We start from the raw sequence: 26,149 nt of genomic DNA, 5'->3' as shown, positions 1-26,149 counted from the left end.
TTAGAAATAACCGAACCCGGCTTTTTGGCTTGGTATAATAATCTACTCTTTTGGCCACTTGAATTGACTTCTCACTCATAAATCTTCATCTTTCCCTTATTCTTTCATCTGAGGAGTAGATGTTCTCCTACCAAGACTAGCTACTCTCCCTCCTATATGCTTGATCACATTTCCTTTATTATGACCATACAATTTATTATCCAAACTGGGACACTATTGTGAGTAAAAGGGGGCATTATTAATAATGAAGCCAGGACAATAAGAAAAGTTGGACATATGGTCGTCACCATTTCTACTGCCTTCAGACCTTGATTCTTCAATAGCCCTTGTTTGTCTCTTTTTCAATCTCACCTTTTCATCTGTTTAGAAATAAAATCCCTCATCAACATTCATTGTGAACCTTCTTTGTGATAACCTTTAGGGGCCTGGGTTGTGCTTTTGCCCCTTAGGAAGACTTACCTCCTGCCTTGGGAAAGAGGGAGTAAGGGCAGGGAATGAAGGGCAGGAGCTCGTTCCCCTGGTGCTCCCCCAAAGGCAGATATTTCTCTGGTAGGAATTCTGAGTAAGAGGGTCAAGGTAAGAGTGCTGAGAGAGAAACCGTTTTGCTATAAGCAATTTTTGCTGCTGCTTCTGCTGCTTCACCAGCCACCCACTCTTGCTTCTTGGCTTCTCCACCTGCTCAAGATCCCTCTGACTCTCTTCATCCCCCCTCTCCTCCTTCACTCAGGGACTTGCCCCTCACGGCCGCCCCTCCTTCTTGAAATGCTTGTCTTTGCCTCCAGTGTCAGTCCGCTGCCCCGAGGGGTACCTATGTGGTGCACCGCTCACCGTTCCCTCCGCACATAGCAGAGCCTAGCATACAGTAACGGCAAGATAAATATCTGTTAATTGGAATGAAAATGTGCAGCTGGAGTGGAGCTTCAGGGTTCTGTTTCTTCAGCTCTGTTTCTTCTTTATTCTTCTCCAGAAAGACTGAATATTTTTGGCATCGTCACATCTCCACCCGGAAGAAGGAAAACTGATGTGCTTGGAGAGTCATTTGTTCACACAGTAGGAGACAAATTTTCATTGACCCACTAAATCCTTCAACTTAGTGTCTCATGAGAGACAGAGGGCAAAGATCCTGGGGTATTGGGGCATCCTGATTTCAGAGACTGATGAAATCAAAAGTTATGTCTAAGCTTCTCTCGTTTTGCAGTCTTGGCTCCTCCTGTCCCTTAAAGGTTAAATGCCCCACACAAAGCTGCTGACAGTGTAGTGAGATGTCCTCTGGGGGCTGCCTGATGACCCCTTTGTACGTGTTGGTTAAAGCTGGTTCAGCTTCAGAGGTGTGGTTAGAGACATCTTTACTGAGGATTTGTGAAATTTGTCCCAGGAGTCAACTCTGGGGATTTGTCTATTAACAAGGTTGGAACCATTTCCTGACCCCTTTTCATCTTCTTGCCAGAAATCTACAAATGTTCAAGAAGAACTGAGTTCATTTCCCTTGAATTGCTTCCTGTTCATTATTTTAACGTCAACCTCATCTTGATTTCTCACTCATAGTCTGACTAGCAATGAGGAAGAAAATATTGATCGTTTCCCAAGAAGCTGCTTAAAGAATCTCTCCAGGGCATTGAACATGCAGCTTTTGGGCAGGGTTAATAGTTCAGAAAATCCTTCAGGCTTCTAGATATTTAGTTACATAGAATTTTCCATTTGTGACCTAAAATAGATGATGCACCTTTTGCCCACTGGCAGATTCAGGTCCAGCCCCTACTGTGTGCCAGGCTCTGTCTACTCTTTACACCTTTTTACCCTCTTGACACCTTTTTACCCTAACTCTTCACTTCTCTCCTGGGTTTGGTGCACTTTTGCTCCCATCAGCTTGCTCCTGCTTTTCAGACTGCTCCCAGCCACTAGAGTCCTCTGTCTCCACACAGAGTTGTCAGGGCTTGGAGTTCAGGTCCCTGGGGCAGCTCTTAGCCAATGATTGACAGGTGTGGAGTATGAAAGACCGGCTCCCTTGCTTGGGTTGAAACAAACTCAGGCATAATTTATGCTCCCAAGTTGCTCTGTGGGATCAGGCAGAAGTACCTCTCCATAAGGCTTTGTCTGAAATTGCACCCTGGCTTAGTTTCTTTCTCTTCCCGTCCTGCTTTCCCACTGCCTTACCTGCTTCTCCTGGGAGCATTTCATACTGAATCACTTGCCCACGAATCTTCATCTCAGGCTCTCCTTCTGGGAAATCTGATCTAGGACAATATAATCTCATTGAATTCTCACAGCCATTCTGTGAGAATTAAAGTTTTAAAAATTTACTTTCAATATTCTCATTTATAGGTGAAGAAACTGAGACCCCTGGAATTTAAGTCCAGGACCATACAACTAATAAGTAAGGTGCAGAGTTGGGATTTAAATCCAGAGCTTCTGACTTCAAATCTTGGCTCTGCTTAATTGATTGAGAAGAATTTTGGTTTGAGGGAGGACAAGTTTACATGAAAAAACAAACTCTTTTCTGCCTAAAATTCAGTGGCATTCAGCTGAATGAAATTAAGTTTTAATTTTTTATTTTCTAGCCAGATAAGTTTAATTTTGCAAGCTTCATGTGGCCAGGAGCTGCGTTTGTATAGCTTGCTCTCACTGGCTGTCAACAACATGCAAAAATTCTATCTGTACACAGCTTACTGCTCCTTCCACACGCCCCAAGACCTTGGCAAGTCTCCCTGGTGCCAGTCAGCAGCCCCTAGTAGTGTAAAAAGCAATGGCAGCTACTGCTTCCCATTGCAGAGTCCCTCGTTAAAATCTGTGCTTGGCGGAGCAGCTGGTCCCAGATCACAGATTCCAGCTCGCGGTGGGGAGCATCTAGGATGGAGACAGTGAATGCACACAGCTTGTTAATGACGCTGTCAGAAGATGGGGTTCCTTTCCAGGTATTTCTAGAGAAATCTGGGCCATTTATTACACACACAGACATTTATTCACTCACACCTAAGCTCTCATATTCTTTCTCTGTGGGAGTGTTATTAATAAGCAAAACTTTTCAAAGTTTTTTCTACTTGGTCACTATAAAGAGAGAGGTGCTGGAGTCTGAGCTATCTTTGAATAAACCCAGTTTGGGTGATAGGAGTGATTCCAAGAAGCAAAGACCATCCCCTGTCCTTAAGAGAATCCTTGTGATTTAATTATCATCAGGGGGAATAATGGTGATGACGATGGAAATACTCATTCACAGACTGCTGTTTTATACTTGAAGAAGTATTTTCACCTGTATTAACTCATTCGTCCCTTGGTCCTTTCCTTGGAGTGGAAACTCAGCAGTTTTGCTCCATATTGATTTATCATCAATAAACAGAGACGCTGGCTCTGCTACTACTGGTGCAATCAAAGGTTCCAGGGCTGTCACCTGTGAATGACCCCAACCTCAGATTATATGGAAAAAAATCTATCGGTATCTGTATCTACCTTTAGACATGTGAGGTTGGAGTCAGTAAAGCCTCAAACAGCTTGTATAGCTATCAATTCTCTTAAGGTCTATTTGAATGAAGTTATAGTAGAATAATATTTTTAGCTTCAGAAATGTACACTCATACCCAGAACCTCAAAAATCAGGGATAAAAGATTTTTGCTTAATAGACACTTGATATTGTCAGATAATGATTTTTAAAAAAATTTGTTGTGGCCTAACTAAATTGTAATATAATAATGATAATGGTCAAGATTTATTGAGTTCCTACTATGTGCTGGGAAGTTTGCTAAGTACTGTGGAGTCCAAGAGGTGTAGGCCCTCAAGCAGTTTATGCTCAGTTTGGGAAGACCCACTTAGGCTGAGTGGAAGATGCCTGGTATGGAGAAAAAGCTTAGTAAATGGTCTGGTACAGTCAGAGATGACTTAGAGAGGAGACAGGATGATTTAAAAACCTTAAGTGAAGGATAAAATTTAGATAAGTGGAGGGGCTTGGGAAGAGTGCTGCAGGCAGGGGTAGTAGAAGAAACTATCTTTAGACCTGGGGATGTATGAGTCATATTTAGAAGACAATGAACAGAAGAGTATGACTGGAGTGAAATGCTAATGTAAGAGAGGGCAGCAGAAGCATAAGCCTAGGAATCCAGGTAAAGCTTAACTGCCCAACCAAGAAGTTAGATCACTGGTGACGGCCACCATATACTATATGATAACTAAATATGGTAAATACAATAGTAATGATGATTGGTGCCAATATTAAATGTCTAATATTTACCTGGTCCTGTAGTAGATACTTGATGTGATTTCTCATTTAATCACTCTTTAAATCGCTAAGTATTTATTGTCCACTATAATTCTTACAACTGTCCAATAAGGTACTTGTTATTACTTCCATTTTAAAGATGAGAAAACTGAGGCCTAATAGGACAAAGGAACTTATGCAAAATCACACAGCTAATGAGTAGCAGAATGAAGATTTTGCCCCAGGTCTCCTGACAAAGCCCGTATTTTGTTGTATGAGGCTACAGTGCAGTTTTCTGAGTCTTTTTAGAGGGGGAACAACGGAAGTTGTTTGGGGAGGTGAGGATGTCAGAGCAGAAAGTGTCTGTAAGTATTATAATAGGTAACTATTATAATAGGGCAAACAGTGAAGTGGTGACTGCAGTGTGAGGAGAAAAATGAGAAAGGCGTTTGTTGTGAAAGTTGAGGTGAGTGGAAGGGAAAAGATGAATTCCAAAGACGCAATGAAGGAATGAGAATGTTCGAGACTTTGTGTTTGAGGGAGGGCTCAGAGACACGTCCAGAGTTTCTAGCCTGGGATTGGAATGCGGGATAGAACGACGATAATCAAGACTCCATGACTTCTTAAATGTACTAGAATATGTGCATCTGAAAAATAGGGTCATTTAAAGTACTTACCTTGGGAGACTTTGGTCTTGTTCTGCCAATGCTGTCATTGCTAAAAACTGTTGGGAACTCTTCCTTCAGGACCGCCTTCAACCACAAGGGAAGGCCTCCTAACTTTAGCCAAGATGTCGTTTCTCTGCCTGACCACCCACCTGATTTTCCAAACTTGGTTCCAAATCACTTACTTGATTAAAAAAGTAACTGTAAGGGATTATATTAGTCAGGGCTCTCCAGAGAAACAGAACCAATGGAAAACATATATTCTAGGAATATATCCCAGGAAAGCCAGTAGTGTAATTTAGCCTAAGTCTGAAGGCCTGTGAACCAGAGGAGATGATGGTGTAAATCCCAGTTCAAGGGCAGGAGATGATGGATGTCAGGCAGAAAGGGATGGGTTCTCCATTCCTCTGCCTTTTGTTCTAGTTAGTCCCCAGGGTGGACTGGGTGATGTCCATCCACACTGGGGAGGGCAAGCTGCTTTACAGAGTCCACCAATTCAAATGCTGGTCTCATCTGGAAACATCTTCATAAACACACCATGAAATTTATACAGATATCTGGCACTCCATGACCCAGTCAAGTTGACACATAAAATCAGTCATCACAGGAATGAAGTTCTGCCACTTTTTAGGGTATTCTCAGACTCTTGTTACTCCTCGGGAGACAGTTTGCACAACCCAGACACCAGGCAATCCTGGGTCTGAACCTGGTCTCAGCCAGTTCCCCAGCCAAGTAATTTAACTCCACTGATTTCTGGTCCTTCAGCTAGAAATAGGATATTACAGTTCCTTCCCCAGAGTGCTGTAGTTTTAATTAGGATGCTTTCAGCAGCAAATAACAGAAAGGTCAACCCAAGTGGACTTAAACAATGTGGAAATGTATTTGCTCACATAGGGAGAAGTCCAGAGGTAAAGAGGGCTCCCGGCAGAATGCAACTGGGGCCCAAGTTATGTTTCCTCCAGTTCTGTTGTCTGTGTCCTCTTCTGATTTTCAGCTTTGTAGTCAGGCTGGCTCCCTTTGCATTTGCAAGAGGGTCAGCAGCAGCCATTGGGGTAACATGCTTTCTCTCTCACGTCTAGTGAAGGAGAGAGCAAAACCTCTGCCCCAGGAGTTGAATGCATGCACTTTTCCTCCGTCTGTTTGGACCCTCTTAGAACACATGCCCACCCATGGACCAATAGCCAGCAGTGAAATGCCATGGATGGATTGGCTGAGCATGGGGTGAACTGGGTGTCAGGGAGGATTTAATTGTATAACCCCTGGGCATTTTCCAGCCCAAGCTGGCCCTCAGTAAAAGTTAGTTCTTTTTCCAAATAATGAAGAGAGTATTATTTGGGTCAATTACACATATACACCTGACTGTATATGGAATGTCTTCTCTCTTTAATGTTTATCTTCAGTCCTTCCTTTGGTCCTGGGGCACAATCTTACTTCCCATCAGAATGGATGACAAGGCAGTGTACAAGCTGGGATGGTAGCCCTTGTTTAGTGCATGAAAGGCAGCTCCACTGTTATGTACAAAGGCAGAAATTAGGACATTTGACCAGGAAAGGAATGCTGAGTGGGGGCTGGGAAAGAGGAGCAACTGGGAATCGGGAGCAGACACTTCAAAGTGCTATCGACTTTACTTTTGCTCTATTCTGTCCCTGGTGCTGTCTCTGCCTTCACAAGGACTCGTTGAGGCAAGAAATGCAGGGAGGGGCTGTTACAGCAATTAGAGGGATGTTTTAAACAATTCATCCATCCAGGCATACTTAGAACCCCATTTCATCTTTATGTATTTGGCAACTAGCTGGGTAAGACCAGAACTGAGGCTTTCACACCTATTTAGCACCTGGTTAAGCATCACTTGGCACCTGCCAAATGGGTCTCTAGTATTTAGGGGGAATTTGCACTGATTACTGTACTAGTTAAGCAGAAGTCATTGCTACTCACAATCATTAGGCTAAATAGGCTTCTGGGGAAAAGTCTTGATAAGCAACTGCCCAACTGAAATGGATTCGAAAGCTCCCCCTGCACACAAGTTTGTGCACTGACAGTTGCTCACATGTCATCAGCCAGTACAAGCTGGATTATTTTGAGCAGGTTCTTGCTGATGACTGAACCCAGGGATAGTTGGTGGTCTCAAAGTTAGGTGACATAGGTTGTAGAGTCTTAAAAGGTGAGATGCTCATACTTAATTGAGGTAAATTATACGAAGTACCAAGCTTGAGGGGCAAGTCTTGCACTGAGTAGACATTTCACATGTGCTCTGGCCTGTAACGCTCTTTCCTTTTATTTCCTTGGCATAAATGCTTTTGGGGTAAGCAGTTCCCTGCCCCAGTGACTTCCTGTATTGTCCTGCAGGTCACTTAGAGCATTTTGTAGACTCATTTTGTGACTAGGATATAGTAGGTTGTCTGAATTATGATTCTTAGGATTTATGTGAACTTGGTGTTTGCTGGACAATTTTTTTTTGAGAGGAGGGTGTGTGTGTGTGTGTGTGTGTTTGTGTTGGGAGGGCATATAGCAATGGCCTTGATATGCAACACACTGGGAATGCTTGTGAGTGTCTGAGGACCTTTCCTGTGGGCAACAGATTCTCATAAGAGACCAAGAACTCCTCAGATAACATTAGACACTATGGCTGAAGACAAGCACTTTTGAATCAAGGCACAAGCTGCGTCTGAAGACTTGTCCTTCCATTTTTATTTTATTTTTTTAAATAACAAAGCTACTGCTTTTTATAGAATGTTGTTTTGAAAGTCAGGGAATATTGAACTGAGTGGGCATTGTGAAAAATATAATATGGAGAAGAACCTAACATATATATATTTGGGGACAAAATTTACTACTTTGAGATAGGCTTGGAGACATTGTATTGTCTACATCTGAGATGCTAATGTGCTTATGAGGTCAGTGAATTTTCCTGATATTGTGTATGACTATTTGTCTTCATCAGATTTTCCTGGAACTCTAAGGGAAGTTGTTTCTTTGGGGGGGGAGGAGTTAGATAGCTCCATATCGTTAAACATTGTAATGATGTTTTGGGGCAATTGCATCTCACTTTCTAGAAGGTCAGAGAAAGGAATTCAATTTGACGCCAGTGGAAAATTTCAAACATGGGTGGAATCTCATATAGCAAACACCACTGTAATGAAAGTCTCTACATCCCAGTGATCCCCAATGGCCTATTTATATCGGTAGTATTCAGTGAGGGGAGACTTCATGCTAAATAAAAATGTGGACAATCTTTTGGAGTTTGTTCTAATGGGAAACTATTGCCAAAAACCTTGAGGGAGTGGAGCAGTGAAGGAACACTGACTTAGAGAGGAGCTTCTGGAGGAAACTCTCAAAGATTATTTGAGACTTTGGTGGGGAGGGGAAACCAGGTGGAGAGATGACCATGAGGACATGAGTCCTTTCAAAAACACATAGAAATCTTGGAGTTTACTGGAATGAGGGAGTGATGCTCAATCCATTTTATTTTTCAAATTGAAGAAAAGGGTGACCCAGGAAAGCTGGATAATTTGGAATACACAGGTAGCAGACATTTGCGTGATATTTAAATGATATTATGCTAGGATCTCCCATCCATTTAGTGCAGATCCCATCCATTTGGTACCTGCTAGGTGTGTATTAAATAACTGTTGTGTGTATAAAATGAGGATGGACACAAAGGTCCAGGGATGGGGCCCTTTGATGGGAACCTTGCCACAAAGCATGCAGACTGTCTACACTTGGCCTGAATTGTGGGATGGTGAGAGGCCCAGGGGTTACATGTGCTCAGCTGCTTTGCTATTTATGTTTTCCCCCTATAAATCCTATTTTATATCTGAACCACATGAACACTTTGCTCCATGGGAATCAGGGTCTTTTTCAAAATGAGGTTCAGGCTTTCCAGGCTCCTGGAATGGCAGAAGGACAATCTCCCTGCCATGAGGGATTAGCAAAACAAGAAATCTTTTTCCTGGAGCAGATAGACCATGGCCTGTCAGCAGGAGAAAAGGAAAGAAACAAGAAAATCTTTCTTGATGCTGAAGAGAAGCCGATTTCCAGCCCTTTCCTTTGAAAGGGATGCTGTCGATTGATGCTTTTCTCCCCACTTCCAGAAGCTTCCTAAGGCTGCTGTGGTGTTTGGGACTGGCTGGGTTTCTGCTTGTTGTCAGGGGAAACAGAGATGGTGTTACTGAGGGAAGAAAGGTTCTTTCTGGCTCCCGAGTGAGGACAGAATGAGAGACACCCCTGATGGGGAAGCGTGAACCAGTGGAGTGGCTTACTGGTCAGTATGGGGAGACTTGCCCAAGCTGTGGGCACAGAGGCTGGAGTGGGCACAGCTCATTACTGGAGGTGTTGTCCATCCTTCAGCAGCCGCCAGGTTCACTATTTCTTCCAGAAAGTGCCCCAGAGAGCTGGCATGAGGCCCCTGGTCAGATGCCCTCGCTGTGTCCTGCTGGGTGAAGCACCCGAGTCTGGGCAGGGGTTGCTGCCTTAGCTGTTGTCCCTGAAGGCTGGCTCAAGTAACTACAGGAAGGATTGATTTCTTTTACTGCTGAAAGGCAGCCTTCCTGCAGATGGAAGGTGGCAGCTCTTGATCCAAGACTTTGATTAGCTGCAGTCAGTCTGCTCAAGTTGTAGAAAAACTCTGCACCATTGGCTAGCTAAGGAAGCAGAGAGGAGGCTCAGCCAGGCAGACTCAAGTTGGGATGGGGTCAGATGTGGGTGGAGCTGCAGGTCTTCAGTTGCTCAAGTAAAGGGCTCTTTCTTCCCGGACCTTGTTCCAGTCCACACAGCTCTGGGGTTCCAGCCTCAGCGTGGGAGTCAGACAGCCCTGGCTTCCAATTCCCCTTCCCTCAGGTACTAGCTGTGTGGACTTGGTTGGGCCCTTAACCTCGCCTCATTCATTTTGATATTCACAAAAATTTTTATTGAGCTCTTACTGCACGTGCCAGACACTGTGCTGGGCCCCAGGGGTGAGTGGTGAGCATGACAGTTCACCCCCAGCTATAAAATCCAGCCAACACTAGTACCACTGTCTGGGGTTGCTGCCCAGGGAATGTCAGGCTCAATTCCTGGGGAATCTTTGCATCTTCACACACCTGTGAGGTAGGTTTGGTTCCTGTTCTGGATATGTGAGAACAGCCAAAGGTACAGATGGGAGGGAGGCGGCCTGGCTTTCCTCACTAGCAGTTTAATTGGGAAAGAAACTTGGACCCAAGGTGGCCCTTCATGTTCTGTGAAAAACGCTATTTTGTCTTTCCTCAAAAGGAGTCTGGAAGCAGCCAGAAACTCTGCTAGGAGAACAGAGGGGCAGCTGTCACCTGAGAGAGGCCCTAGCATAAATCACATGGATGCCAGGAAAGGAGGGCAGGTTTAACTAGAACATTAGGACACTCCTGGTTTTTAGCCGTTGACAGCCTGCCAGGGAACTGGATTATGTTTCCTTTTCCTTTGCCTCCACATCAGACACTTTCGAGCTGAAAACCCCAGGCCCTGATACTACCCTCTTCAAACAGAAATAAAGGATAACTATGAACCTCCGAAGGTGGTCTTTAAATCTCTCTGTCTGTACCTGCCTTTCCAGGGCAGCCGCTGGCTGAGCTTGTCAGCACTCCAGGTACATCCTCTCCTGGGCTGCCCAATGCCGTGACCGTTTGCTGCTAGCTGTCGGGCATATTCCCAAATCATAGTTCCTTCCAGTTCAACATGGCAGTTTAAACCATGCAATCAGCTCTTCTTCCCCCTGAAACCTCACGAAAGTGACTGCCAAAGGAAAAATAAAATGTGATGAAGCCACAGGATAGAGGAAATGAGGGAAACTAGGAAAGATGTCAACACATTCTCGCAGGATGGAAAGTAAATGAAAGAGTGGCAACTGATTTACCAGAGATGGGGAAGCTGCAGCCTCAGTGCCCACAGAGAAGGGCACCGAGGAGAAGCAAGCTGATGGCTCCAGAAGTGCAGCAGGGGGCCTGGGACATGGGCTGAGCCAGGCCATGGGTTGAAAATCTCTCTGGGTTCAGTTAGAGCCCCAGGTCCCTCCCGACACCTGCAGAGAGGGGACAACCACACTTCTCCCCTCTAACACTCCCAACTTCTCTCTTTAGAAATTGAATCTGGAAAGGCTCGGGCTATGAGGACATCATGAACCACAGATGGTGGAGGTAACACACAGGTAAAATATGGGGATCAATTACATGTCTTCCCTCCAGCTACCCTGCCCTGCCCTGCCCTGCAGATGCTGGCAGCCAGGGCCTAAACCCCTGCAGGAGAGGTGGCTTCTTCTCTGGGGAAACGGAACAGGAAATGTTTACAGATCCTGAGGTTTGAGGACCCCCCTTAAACCTTGCAAGTTGGTAAGCCTGTCCTAGGCGTTCAGAATGTCTCATAACTTCTATTTTTATTTTTTTTAATTAATTATTTATTTAAAAAAAAATTGCCAGAAAGTTAACTTGTCTGAACTTGAACTGCAAACTGCCCTGCCGTGGGCAGCAGCTGACATTTTTGTTCCAGACTTTAGCCTTAGCTGAGCTGCTTGAAGTCTGCTTGATACACTGTGGTTCAGGGGGCAACCAGAGATGGGGTGGGAGTTTCTACACAGAATTTGGGGTTTCCTTTTTCTGACTCTCTCCTTTTTGGATTGCCCCTCACTTTGTTACTGCCCAGGAGTTTGATTATGCAAGCCAGCAAGTCTGTGGGTTTCTCGTAGTATTTTGACCTTCATGTAGCACAGACTGGGACTTGTTCTCAGGCTAGAAGCTGTACAGAATGAGAAATGACCCAGTGCTTCCTAACGTCAACTCTTCTCCAGTATCTGGCTACTTTTAGTCACTCGGTAGTGCCTTCAGGTGATTGTTTGCTGTATTTTGTTCAAGGTTTACAGTGGTCTTCTGGAGGAGGGTTGGTCTGATAAGAGCTGATAGGAAGTACATTTTGGTAGTTATTACTATTTGGTAATTTTTATTCTGCCATCACTTTTCTCCACCTTACTTTTAAATATGAGTTAACAGCTAAGGATCAGCAGAAGTTTGAAGAAAGCATCCAGCATAAAAGATGGAGAAACAAAATGAAACCAAAAAAATAGAGAAAGGTTGGGAAGGCGTTGCTCAGAGGAAACAGAGATACCACCCAGAGCAGAACAAAATGTAAAAATAAATCCTCCACAATAATATTCGTAGAAAGACAAAAATATTTCACCTGCAAAACACAAGTGGGCTACTGTTTAAAAAAATAATCCAGAAACAAGAAAGATGTAAGAAATTAAAAAATAGAATTACAAAAATATCCAATAGTGGGAAAAATCTCCCATAAAGTAAAACAAAAAGACAGACAATAAGAAAAGACAAGGATATTAGAGAATTAATCTAAGAAAGCCAACATCTGACTAATAGAAGATCTAGAAAGGGAGAAAAGAGAAGATGGAGGGAAGGATTTTATCAAAGAAATAACACAAGAAAATTTCCCTGAACTGAGGGTCATGAGTATCTAAAGTCCAGATCGGGGGCTGGCAAACAGCCCGTGGGTCAAATTCATGCTGTTACCTTTTTGTAAATAGAGTTTTACTGGAACACAGCCATGCTCATTTATTTACATATTTGTCCACAGCTGCTTTGCTACAATGATACAGTTGAGAAGTTGTGACAAAAACTGTATGGCTCACAAAGCCTAAAATATTTGCCATCTCATATTTTACAGAAAAAGTTCGCTGATTCCTGGTCTGGATGAAAAGATCCTTGCATCGGCCAACACAATGAATATAAAAAGACCTAGATCAAGGACATTACTGTGAATTTTCAGAACACCAGGGATAAAGAGAAAATCCTAAGAGACTCCAAAGAGAAAAGAAGGTCACGTACAAAGGATCAGAAATCAGAATGGGATTGAATTTCTCAAAAGCAACAGTGAAGGTTACAAGAAGGTGGAGTGATGCCTTCAAGATACTGCAAGAGAAACAACTTTCAATCTGGGATTCAATCCAGTGTAAGGATAGGATAAGGTGTTTTCAGACAGCCATGTACAAGTACAAAAATTGTACTTTTTGTCTTCTGTGGAGCTTTTGCTTCAGCACAGTCAGGGAGTAAACCAAGGAAGAGAAAGCTATGGAGGTCTCCCTTATGGGACATACTGGCATGACAGCTATATTCCAGCCCCCTGCTCCCCCCTCCACAGCAGCCAGCCTAGGCAGGAGCAGGGAGGCTGGGGGCTGAGGGAGCGGGGGTGGCGGGAGAGTCTCCAGGGAAAGTACAGGGAACGAATGGCTTATCTATGTAGGGGGAGAAAACTTCCTTCTGCCCTCTAGGTTCTGTGGCTGGCCTAAGAATGAAACTGACATAAGACAGTTTAACAGGAGAAAAACATACAAATTTATTTAATATTTTTATGTGTACATGGTAGTCTTCAAAAGGAAAATGAAGACCCAAAGAAGCCAATAGGCCATAAAGCTTATATATTTTTTTTATACAGAGAAGGATAAATTGTGGGGATGTGACAAGACAGAGGGGCTTGGGCTTGGGACGGTCAGTTGTGGGACAGTGACCGGGGTATATGGGTGAGGGGGAGGAACTAATGAAAGATAAGGATTATTTTACTAGTTTTGTTTGCATGGGTCCATTCTGGTGGTGAGATTGTTCTTTTCTTCCTGCTATAGGAAGGGCACCTTTCTCATGGGAACTTTTACGACCTGCTTTTAGGCAGAAAGGGGGAGCTGAGAGAACCCTTTCCTGCCTCTGTTATTTCTCAAGTACCTTCAGCTCAAAATAATCAATATGCCAAAGCAGCAGATCCTGGGGTGGCATGTTCTGAATCACTCCATCTGTGTGTTGGACCAAACGGAGGAGAGCATTGAGAGTTTTCACAGACTGTTTGGGAACACTTGGCACTAATTATTCAGTAAACTAAGCATATCACAAAAAAATGCAATTATTTCAGGAAAAACAAAAAAAAATTGTATGAGAAACAAAATGTAATTACAGTACTGATTCAGCAGTTAATAATATTAACATAATCTGCCAGGTGGCCCCAGTAGTTCCCCCTCCTGTCAAGCAGCCCGGAACACCTCCTTCTCCTGGTCCCTCCAGCCCTGGGGGAGGCAGGAACTGGAGTTACTGATCTCTGTTTGCTCTTTCAGCAATTCTAACACTTTCTAACTAATATCCTATATTAAATCTCCCTCTATTAAATTATCTGTCATAGGTTTATGGAGTCTGGTACAGAAGTCAATTAATAATGTCTAAAATTGATAAAGCAAGAAATAGCAGTGTAAGCATCATGTTAAAAGATATGGAAGTAAAAACCAGGAAAAAAAATTAAAAAGGAAGCAAAAGAGTCGAAGTGTTTACCAGTGAACTTGGGTGAGGGGGATGGGTAAGGGTAAGTGGGGTATATTAGGGGAGATGAAGAATTGGGGGTGATTATTTTTAGAAACAGGTTAATGACCTTTTTGGTTCTTTTTTTTTTTTTTTTTTTTTTTTAAATCCATCTTTTTTTTTTTTTTCAAATTTTTATTTATTTATTTTATTTATGGCTGTGTTGGGTCTTCGTTTCTGTGCGAGGGCTTTCTCTAGTTGTGGCAAGTGGGGGCCACTCTTCATCGCGATGCACGGGCCTCTCACTATCGCGGCCTCTCTTGTTGCGGAGCACAGGCTCCAGACGCGCAGGCTCAGTAATTGTGGCTCACGGGCCCAGTTGCTCCGTGGCATGTGGGATCTTCCCAGACCAGGACTCGAACCCGTGTGCCCTGCATTGGCAGGCAGATTCTCAACCACTGCGCCACCAGGGAAGCCCCAGACCTTTTTGGTTCTGAAAGACAAGGTTTTGGTATAGTTTGAAAGAGAGAGATTCTGACAAAAGGGGTTCACCTGCTATGCTGAAGCAGAATTATTGAGCCCCTCCATCCGCTCTGCCATCCTTAGTCTGTCAGGCGATTAAAACGGCAGTTTCTCCAAGGAGAGAGGAGATGGGGGAACCAGCCCCAAGCACCTGATGGTCCACCAGCATGTAACCGTAGAACCAGGTCAAACAGGCCCTATACTGTTTCTAACAAGACACTGAGTTGTTTTTTAGAGACAGAACAGTCACGCAGGCGAAGCGTGCACAGAGGAGAAAATTTTTTTTTTTTTTTAAGATCTTATGTGGCCAATTTACTAGTTTTTATTTATTTATTTATTTATTTTTGGCTGTGTTGGGTCTTCATTTCTGCATGCGGGCTCTCTCCAGTTGCGGCAAGTGGGGGCCACTCTCCATCGCGGCGCGCGGGCCTCTCACTATCGCGGCCTCTCCCGCTGCGGAGCACAGGCTCCAGACGCGCAGGCCCAGCAATTGTAGCTCACGGGCTCAGCCGCTCCGCGGCATGTGGGATCCTCCCAGACCAGGGCCCGAACCCGTGTCCCCCGCACTGGCAGGCAGACTCCCAACCACTGCGCCACCAGGGAAGCCCCGAGGAGAAAATTTTGATCTCAAATAACAACCGGAACCAAAGTTTCCCACCCCGCCCGCCACACGGAACCAAAGGACCAGGACACGACCGGAACCTGAAAGCCAAACCCTTTCAGAAGCACAGGGGCCGACGTTCCGGAGGATCTTTTGCTGAAGACCCCTTTACCGTATCTTACCATAAATGGCCACGTTCCAAAGCCCTCCAATGGAAATCTGCCCCACCAGTTCTTCTGCACACCAACCCTCCTCCTGTAAGTCATAAATGTTTGACGGAACCCCAGATCAGAGAGACAGATTTGAGTCCTGTCTCCTGTCTCCTTGCCAGTAGAGCTGGAGATAAAGCTCCTTCTTTTCTCAAAAGCCGGTGCCGTAGTATTGGCTTCTGTGCCCCTGGGGCAGTGAGCCCTTGTAAGGAGAGCGAGGGAGAGAGCTGGTTTAAAATGGGTCTCCTGTGGCAGAAACGGTCAGAGGCTCGAGGAACGGTAATGTTCATCCGACTTCCAAGGGGCATGTTTTTCTGAACTGTGCTGTGATCCTCACGTGCTGTCGAGAAAAGGTGAGCTTCGCACACCAGCCTTGTATTAGAGATGTTAGGGGGATGGAAAGAGAAAGCGGTCCGGGTTCATGCGTCCACACCTGGTGAACAAGACTCAAGAGAGAGGAGCGGATGTGCCTGGAGTGGAGCTCAGAGGGAGCTCACGACAACCACCTTGAAAACCGAAGCACCCACCTCCCCTTGAAGCTCAGAAGTACTGAGGAGGGAGCTGGACCTCCTGCTGGACTCAACAAGTACCTATTGACGCCTTCTATGTGCCAGGCCCTGTCTGGAGACACAGGGTAAGTAGGACAAAGTCCGTGCCCTCATTTCATTTCTCACAAACTGATTCCAGTACCTTTGGTCTTACTACCCTCTCTTTAAAAGGTTGTCTTTCATCTAATTAACCTCACTGGCTAACTCCAGGTCACAAGCCCTCAAAGGTAAGGTCATATAAGCCAGATAGACTTCTATCAATAATGACCATTTACTGGTGCTATGTGCCAAGCATCCTGTCAGGCTCCCCATGTTATCTAAGTTAATGTAATAACCTGGGTCTATCTGACTCCACAGCCCTGTCCTGGACCATTTACCATCACTCTCAGATACTAGCATCTTTTTATTTTTCTTTAATTTTATTTATTTTTTTATACGGCAGGTTCTTATTAGTTATCCATTTAATACATATTAGTGATACTAGCATCTTAAAAGCGTAATTTACTTTCCAAAAAAAGTACTTCAGGTCCAGCCAGTAGAGGATTACTTCAGAATTCACATCTCTAAAGGAAGGACAGTTTTTAAGCGTTCTTTCTCCCAGGGGAGTTTTTTGGTTATCCTTTAGATCAAGTATGGCTTAAATAGCATTACTGTTAAAATATTCTCTTTCAAATGTTAAGATATTCCCTTTCAAACTCTGGTCCCTGTTTACCCAGGTCTCTAGAAAGTTCTTTTCGGGCTGGCGTTAACCTTTAACATGTTAATACACAAGAGAGTACATCTTCAAACACAGACAATGGAATTCAATTCTTCACAGAGCCTTTGGGAGGTCAGATGAGGGTGGGGGTTACGTTGAATATGACAAGGTCTAATAGTCTCATGCAAAATGTCCCCATGTTTATTAGGATAGAACTTAGCCCATCTCCTGGAACTGTTGCAGAGATATCCCTGGGAGAAAAAAAAAATGCTAATATCTTATTCCAATTGCCAGTAGGTTCTTTAATTCAAATAAAATGCCCCCAGTGTGCTGGATGCTTTATGAGATCCATCACAGAGATTTGCTCCAGCCCTCAAGGGATTTCCATCAAGGAAAGATAAGACACATTCGGGGGCCATAGAGTGTCAGACAAATAATACAGAGGAGAAGGAGAAGGGCACTTGAACTTGTTTCCCTATGTCAGAGACCAAAGAGACTGAACCCTGAACGTCTCTTCTCTTTTACAGAGTCTCTTGCTGTGGGTAGAGAAAGAGAGTGGCTGGAGCAGGAGTGATGCTTCCTTTCTCTTCGTGCACATGCTCATCTCAGACTCAAACCTTCAATTGTCAGCACTGACAAGGGAAGTAAAACCCACACAGGCTCTTCCAGACTTTCTTATAGCCAGTTTCCTCTTCTGCCAAAACATCTCAGGAATTTGTAAGCGAAGTCAGCTCTTTTTGAGACTGTCCCTGCTCATTCTCTGCTTTGGAGGATGTTGACTAGGAAGATGGCCATGTGTGGTAAGTCTGGATGACACTGGTTTGATCAGAGTCTGCTAGAATGAGTTGTTTTTCCTGCTTTGCTTTTCTGTATTGGAGGTGGTGGCTTCAGCTCTCATCTGGGTACCGGTTTACTTGGATATGTAGTCATGCTAGGTATGTGTGTCAATTAAGATTACTTTAGTAAGACTGCAAGTAATAGAGGACCCTTGTTAAAGAATATATCTTTTTTAAAAAGGTAAAGTTATGATATCCATACAAATATAGGATGAACACATGCCAGTGATTTTATTTAACTCATTAATTAAAGAGGGAACCAGTAAGATATTACAACCAATTCAAAGGGTAATCTAGAGAACAGAGACATATATAAGCAATCAGGAATGCTAAACTGAATTGGCTTAGTAGAGCAAAACTGTGGGAGATCAGCTGCACCTCTGCCAGACAAAATTCATTTGCATGTTTATGGACAAGAATCATTTGCCTTGCTGTCAGTTCCATATAATTTACAGAGTTGTAAAATAGTTCAACAACATTGAAAATTGCAGAGACCCCATAGAATCAGACAACCTGGAAGAGTGCATTAGTCAATGCCTAACTTTCCTTTGAAGACAAGTGGTCCATTTTAAAGTCTTTCAGACTTTTTCCTTTACCCAACAGTGGCTTAAATCAGCAAGGCCTTTATTCTTCTCATGTCCCAAGAAGCCTGGAGATAAGCAGCCCTAGGCTAGTGCAGTGTTTTTTAAGGGCAACACACCAGTCTCCTTCTATCTCTTGCTTTCCATTCTTAGTTTCATCCGTGTGGTTTCAAGATGGATGCTATGCCTCCAGGCAGCTCTTTCTGAATTCCAGGCAGGAAGAAGGGGGAAGAGCCCTAGTCCTTCTCCTTTTGAGACTTTCTCTTCATATTTGGAAAGGGAACACCTCCTCAGGGATCATGTGGCTACCCCTAGCTGTAAGGGAGACTGGGGAGGTAAGTGCTCTGGCTTTTGCATTCTGTAGCTGAGGAAAACAAGGGAAAAGGGGTACCCAGTGGTGTGGGGGCAGCCAGTCTATATCTGCCAACTATACCTAATCCTTTATCCATAGTTTCGAATGGGGATCCTGAAAAGAGTTTCTTCACTTAATACTATACATAAACTTTTACTTAAGACTTTAAAGACATTTAATTAGTTATATGCAGCTAATTACAAATGTAATGGTAAGACTACAAAACATTGAGCTTAAATATTAAAAACTCAACCTGCTACTGGGAGGATTATGAACCAAAGTTCCAAGTTCAAAAAATTCCTCAGGCATGCAGAGTTGTTCAGAAAGAAAGGCCCAAGAAGTTGAGCTGATACATGGAAGGAATTTTTTTCCTTCATTCTTATTTTCTTTAGGAGTGAACATTGAATTTGAAAATCTGACAGAGGCTTTTGTGATGTAGGTGGCATTCGTAGCAATGGAATATTTGAAGTGTTGTGTTTGATCCAGGAGGGTTATTCTTTTACGCTTTTTCTCTTAGATTTTCTGTTCTTTTCGAGAGGGAAACAGGCTCAGACGTGTGAGGCATGTAGGTAGTGCTCTGGAAGGCCTTACCTATCATCTGAAGTACTTTGTCCTCCACTTTGGGAACGTAAGAACTCAATCCCATTGACATGTGTCTCTGCAACCTTCTACATCCAAATTTCTATTCTATAATCCTGCCTCTGCCAACTATGAGTGGGTCAGGGGTACAGAGAGTTAGATCCTCCTTGGGAACTGGTTTCAGTAGCATTAGCCTAATGTCCCCAAAATGTCCCAAATGACATTTGACATTTAGATGGGATTTTAACTATGATTTACTGAGTGTTATTATTTCAAAATCTAGATATCTAACCCCACGTCTTGCAGCGTCCATTCCCACCTCACTTGGGGAAGTAGTAAGAATTGTCAAACCATGGAAGTCTAGATGTGCAGCTCCTTTCTGTCTTAAGGCTGGACCACCATCCCTGGTTGGTGTGACCTATAGGAGAAGAAAAATTCTTTTTCTCTCTATCCATCTGTCTCAGTTCATTCAGGCTGCTATAACAGAATACCATAGACTGGGTGGATTACAAACAACAGAAATTTATTTCTCACAGTTCTAGAAGCTGGGAAGTCCAAGACTGGGGCACCAGAAGATTCAGTGTCTGGTGATGGTCATCTTTTTGCTGTGTCCTCACTTGGCAGAGGAGGTGGGGGAATCTTTCTAAGGTCTCTTTTATCAGGGCATTAATCCCATTTATGAGGGCTCTATTCTCATGTTCTAATCACCTCCCCAAGGCCCCACCTCCTAATACTATCACAATGGGGGCTAGATTTCAACATATGAATTTTGTGGGGACACAAACATTGTCTATAGCACCATGTTAGGGTCATTGACTGGGGCCTTATAAATTAGACTGACAAAAGACTGATTAACAAGAGGAAACAAACAGTAGTTTACTAGCATCTGAACTGATTGAGTACAAGTGAACACTTAGCAATGAGTAAACTCAAAGGGGTCGTTAGAACTTGGGTTTATATAGTATCTTAACAAAAGAACAGTAAAGTTTTAGTAAAGTGACAAGGCAAAGGAAAAGGACTTTGAGTTTGTAGGGTGGCAAATTGTGGGAAGGCAAATATGTGGAGAAACTAATGGAAGATAAGGGCTAGTATTAGCATGGTTTGTGTGTAGATTCCTCTGGTGATTGTGTGTAGATTGTGTGTATATTGTCTCTGGTGATTAACTTTTGTCCCTCCTGGCTGGGACGGGGTTGGGGGGGCACCTTTACAAATTCATGTCTTGCTTTTAGACAAATAGGGGGAGGACAGAGAGCTTTTCTTGTATCTGCTTCTTCTCAACGGCCTTCACTCAAGATGATCCTTATGCCGAAGTGGCATATTTAGGGGTGGCATGTTCTACTATACTTCAGACCCATTGTGTTAGAGACCAGTGGTCTCTTCTATGGAAGATCCGTCATCTTTGTCCTTGATGCCCTTTCTGCTATGTGAGCCTCACCAGCTCCCACTTTTATTTTTCAGCTTTCTCATTTCTTCCTGTTTTTATATGGCTGTTTTCCTCTCCTCCTTTCTCCTGTGCCTTTTCTTGGCTTAGTATCAATGTCTCAGTTTTGTTTTGTTTTATAGCCCCTCTGCCTTTTCTGGTCCTTCCCCTCACTCTCAGTGAGAGAGCCCCTTCATTTCCTCACAGACTGCAATCAGGAGGGCAGTCTCCTCAGGAAGCAGACCCCCCATTCCTGGGAATTCCAGCTTTTTAGCTGCAAAACCAGGGAGCTTTCTTCACTTCAAAACATCTATAGCCACAGCAGGTGGCAGAGGCCTGCAGGGGTCCAAACGCTGCAGTTCAAAGGCTGTCTGCTGATTAGCACCCTGAAGAGACCAGGGAAAATAAACCTCAGGGCTTTTAACCTTTCTTGTAGGAGTCAAAAATACAGATTTCCATTTCCATTTGGACAAATAATGTGGGGCTAGAGAACTGTGGCTCTCTGGAAAATGTCAGCACCAGTGTAGCGGTGGGAAAACAGGAGCTGCAGGAAGTCGCTGGGCAGCTCTCAGCGCCACAGAGCCGGGGTGGACAGTGATGGCCAAGGGTTACCTCCGAGGTGCCCAGGAGCAAACTGGGAATAAATGCGTGTTTGGGGAAAATAGGAAATCCTGACCATTCTCTATCTGAATGGGGGTAATGGAAAGAGCCCTGAACCCAAACTAAGGAGATTTGGTTCTACTCTTGGCTTTGCCTCTGATAAGACATATGATCTTATTTTCTATGATCTCTCTGGGCCTTACTTTTTAAAAACTACTAAATCTGCAGTCTCCCAGATCGTTTCCAGATTCCAAAACATGATTCTATAATATCCTAGGGGTTTCTGTTCTCAGGGAACTATAACAACAGAACCCCGCTGAAGAGCAAGGATATGCTTTTTAAGACTGGCGCTCAAAAGGTTTGTTTAACAGGACAGGCATTGAAAATGCAGTGCAAGCATCACATTAAGGAGTAGCAGTGCTTGTAGCTGGCCTCAAAAAAGTTCTTTATTGTTAAGCCAGACTAGAATATCCCATATTGTTTCTCATGTGTCCTTGGAGAGAGAGAGTCAAAGAGTTTAAATGACTTCAGAAAAGAAACTTCAAAAGACATAAGACAGTATAAGGGGCTTCATCTCCTACCTTTTATCCCCACCCCACCCCCAAATTTAAAAGCAGAAGCTCATCTCTCAGATAGCAAACTCGTGGCTGAAACAAAAATCATGAACCATCAAGAGTAGACACTTCCACATTGTCGGTCAGTTTAGGGAAAGGTCAGGGGACAAAAAGAGAGAGAGACCCTGACATTATGACTGTGGATTGTTAAAGCAGAGAATAGATGAAAATATGGCTTTAAACCACAAGATAAGCAACAAGTTACTCTCTTTAATCCAAACATGCTACAGTTCCTGCTAACACTAGCAATAATAATTATAATTACTAGCCAAGATTTATTGAGAGCTGGTGGCCAGATAGAACATTTAAGCGCTTTCCTCATTTGACCTTCACAGTTGCCCTCTCAGGTAGGTAATATTATTATAAATGAGGAAACCAAGGCTCAGAGAAGTTATTTGCTCCATTGAGTAAGTCAAGGCATCTGTATTTGCATTCAGATCTGTAGGTGGCATTTGTAGCAATGGAATATTGGAAGCTGTCTGATCCAGCAGTGTTATTCTCCTCAACTGCTCTCAGCTGCTTTGCTTGGGTGTCTAATTCTTGTCAGATGCTTTGGCCTCACTCAGCACAACTGCTGCCATTGCTGTTTTAACTGATAGTGCAGCATTTCACAAACGTTTCTTCTAGAACCCTGGGGTTCCACGGAAATGCACTGGGGTTCTGTGAGGGGGCACTTTGCCACTGGAGGTAGCTTCTAGGTGCCTTTGTAAAGTCACTGGTTTCTCCCAACCCCCATTTTAAGTTTGTGAATAGTTTATTTTTTTCCCTTTGAGTTCAAATCTTTTTTTCTTTCCCTCTCCAAATTACATTCCCATCTTTCTGATGCAGTTAGTGTCTGTTCCAGAAAGCTAAATCTGGAAGTGTTTCTGGCTAAAGCAGAAAATTTATTATATTTGTTTAATTGTAACCCAGACAGAAAACAACATGAGGATGAGATTTTTGATACGATTCCCATCCAGCCTACATCTCTAATCCCATTGTCCTAGTTTTCTGCTTAACACTGTGTGGTTGTGCAGAGCTCCCTCAGGAGGGGCAGGGCAGGGTGGGACGAAGGTCTAGGATGATTGTCTGGGCAGGATGTGGGTATTCCTGGGTTGTTGTTTACGGCTCCATCAAAATATTCTCCCCAGTTCCTGGAAATTGAGGGTTTCAACAACATCTCTGTGGTTTTCTCCATTTTTAATGGAAATGTTTTTAGCAACAAAGGAGAAAGAAACATGCTCCTCTCACGTGTATTCCCTGAGTTATGTTTTGCATTTGACTGTGCAAGTAGATGTGGTGTGTACTAGCCAGACTCTCAAGGGCAAACGTTTCAAACTCATGTGTTCATAAGAAACAATTAGGGGACATCGCCGAGCAGAAGTACCCTGGGCCGGGGAAGCTATAGGGATGGGTGAGAACTGTGGAGGGCACACGGCCCTTCTTAGGGGCAGCCCCTACTCCGCCCCAGGTGATAATTGTCTCCTGAAATTACAGGTTCAACATAATCATATCCTTCAGTTTTTAAAGAGGAACCAGAAATACAGAAATTTACATGAAACCTCTCAATTTTTTTATGTTGGCAGTTAATTTTACAAATTAAAAAAACACTATGTAGAGGAAAATCACTACAAAGGATAAACAAAACACAGATTTGTCCCTGTAAGCTGCCATTTTGCAGTCTCTACTCTAGAATTTTATTGAGTGAAGGTAGAACCAGGATTTGGGTAAGGAGAAGAGAAAAGCATTAGACCTTTCAAAGCTTTAGCGGGCACTGGGCGACGTTCTGCAGCACCAGCCTTCTTCCAAGGTCAGAGCTACAAGGGTGGATTGAATGTCCGTAGTTCTTGAGCAGAGGCTGGCGGGCCATGCCCTGGGATGTTGTAGATAGGCTTCCACTTGAATGCGCTGACCTTTGGCTTTCTTTCAGCTTCAAAGGTCCATGATTTTATGTAACCAAGAATTAGGTGCTATGAGAGTTAAATGGAGGGACAGGTGACTTCTGTTGTCGAAATCAAGGATCATCGTTGTTGGCGCAATTGCTCCTTAAAATATCTTTAAAAAGAAGTTAAGGGAGGATTGCTGGAGACTCACCAGCCTGGAGCTCAGGTTTCTGAGAAGGAACTAATAAGAGCAAAGGAAACACAACCCAGTTGACCTAAAGATATGGCATTTAAACTGGAACTTAAGGAATAGGAAGGGTTTGGACAAAAAAGCATGGAGAGGAAAAACAGTAATCTTGGAGGAAGCAGCAGAGATGGAATATGAATACTAAGTCCAAGCAGCCTCCCGTAGTTAGATGTGATGACTTCTTTTCTCTTCTTTATATAACATACTAGTATAGCTTCTAAGGGCTTTATCAACAATAACCCCTTTAATTCTTGTGACATTGCTGTGAGGTAGTTACAACCATTAATAATAATTATACTCATTTTACAGATGAGGAAACTGAGTTTTCTTATTTTAACATTTGTTAGGTTCAGATAATGGCAGGATACAAGACCGTGATCCGTGAATAGATGGAAGGCAGAACGTTTTATTACTCACAGCTCCCAAAGAGAAAAGGCTGCCACACAGAGCCACAAGAGCAACAAGGGGTTACTGCAGGGGAAAGAGTGACAGCTGGAACTGTAGGAGATGGCTAATGTGTATGACAAGCAGGTGGGGTTAGCTAGGTTTCCCAGGCTTCTTGTGGATTGGATATTTTTTCATGATTCTGCAAGTGCAAGGAAGAAGGAGCCGTCCTTTGAAGTTTGGTGTCAGGCCTCTGGCAGTTGGGGTATGTATGTTATAGCCCAGGAATGTTAGAGCCCCATAAGGGAAACAGTTGGAGTGTGGGTTTAGCAAAATGCTGCAAAAGGGGATTGAGAGCTTTTTTAGCCATGATCTCAAAACTGGGTCAGGACAGCACTTGTGAAATATTATATTATCCTGAGGCACAGAAACCCCACTAACTTCCCAAGGTCACCACTAGTAAGTAGCAGATGCAAGATGTAGCATCAGGCAGTGTGGCTCCAGAGTCCATGTGAGAAAAGGCTAGAAAAGTCAGTGCAGGATCTGCCCAAGGAGGCACTTGAAAACCAAACAAAGGTGCTTGGGCTTTCCTTGGTCAGATGACCACAACATCAGTGATAGAGGGACACAGTGAGAGGACAAGGACAAGCTTATAGAAGAATATACAGTGTGAGGAAGGGACCTTGGCTGTCATCCTTGCCAAACTGTTTGTCATCTTTTATCTCCAAACAAGTCTTTTTAACCTCTTTCTTTGGGTGGTCCCTTCTTCCACTAAGATGTGCGTGGCCTTTAGTGGTCCTTTGGGGAGAGGCTGTGGCAATGTGGATGCGATTTTTGTAGGCAAGGAGTAAAGGATCTTTACTAATTTGTCAGTATCCAATATTTAAAATTCCTGTTGAGAACATCTTGAGCACATATCTGGGCAAAGACCAATTATTGGAGGGTTGGACCTCTCCTTCTGTTTTCTTTCGTGGTCTTTCTCCCTCACTGTTTTGAACTCAAATTGTATCCATCCACTGGAAGACTACAAATGCAAGCCTCTTTAATTCCCTCTGTCTATGCTAAACTCCCATATTCATGTTGAACAAATAAAGCATTGGGTGTTAAGGAATCATCTGTCTGTTTGGTCTTTATCGTTAAAAAACTAGCTAAGAGCTGTGAGGGAGGGAGCCGTGGAGCTGAGAGAATTCCCAGAGCAGCTCTGCTTAGGGAAGCAGTTTTATGCCTTCTGTTTCCTCATCACCCTGGTGTGCTGGTTAAGCATGTGAAAGCAGAGCACTCCTTGGGCCCTGACGGACTGATTTCTGGCTCATTGCTCTTTCAGGTGTCTTTAAAAAGAAAGGGGAGGTGGGGGGTGGACTGCGGAAGATTCACCTGCTTAGTGCTCAGGTTTCTGAGGGGAAGCTAACCAGGGCTAGGGGAGCACAACCCAATTGACTCACGATCCCTGAGAACACTTGTGGCATTTGTTGTAATCGCTCTCCATGATGTGAATTATACATGAAATCTGTTTCTGTCAGGCGGGTGGCAGCTTAGATGAGCACAAAGTCTGAAGCCTCTCAAAGACAACCTGGGGTCCTTGCTTTCCCTCCAGCCATAGCTGATCGGGGCCAGCCCCACCTGAATCCTGGATGGGGTGACAATTTCTCCAGAGGTTCACAAACATTTTCTTTCTACAATAATAATAACTCCAAAGATTTGCTTAAGGCTTTTTAGCTCACCAAGCCTTTTGCATACTTAGTGTCATTGGAAGCTCTAACGACTTTCTAGGCAGACCCCACTCCCCACACTGAGGCTGCTCCCTCCTGCCTGTTATTCTACTTGGACCTGCCTCTAGACTTCAGCTGGCCTATTCCTCCATTCCCGGTGCCCAGCAAACACAATCTCAAGCATTGGTTTGGACTATTGTGAATTGAATCCAGCCTCATAATTCTCTCCCAGTTGTCTGCCTAGTTTAATTC

Source organism: Balaenoptera acutorostrata, chromosome 3, assembly GCF_949987535.1.
Source record: "Balaenoptera acutorostrata chromosome 3, mBalAcu1.1, whole genome shotgun sequence".
NCBI classification, from domain to species: domain Eukaryota; kingdom Metazoa; phylum Chordata; class Mammalia; order Artiodactyla; family Balaenopteridae; genus Balaenoptera; species Balaenoptera acutorostrata.
Note: the sequence above shows the minus strand (reverse complement) of the source record.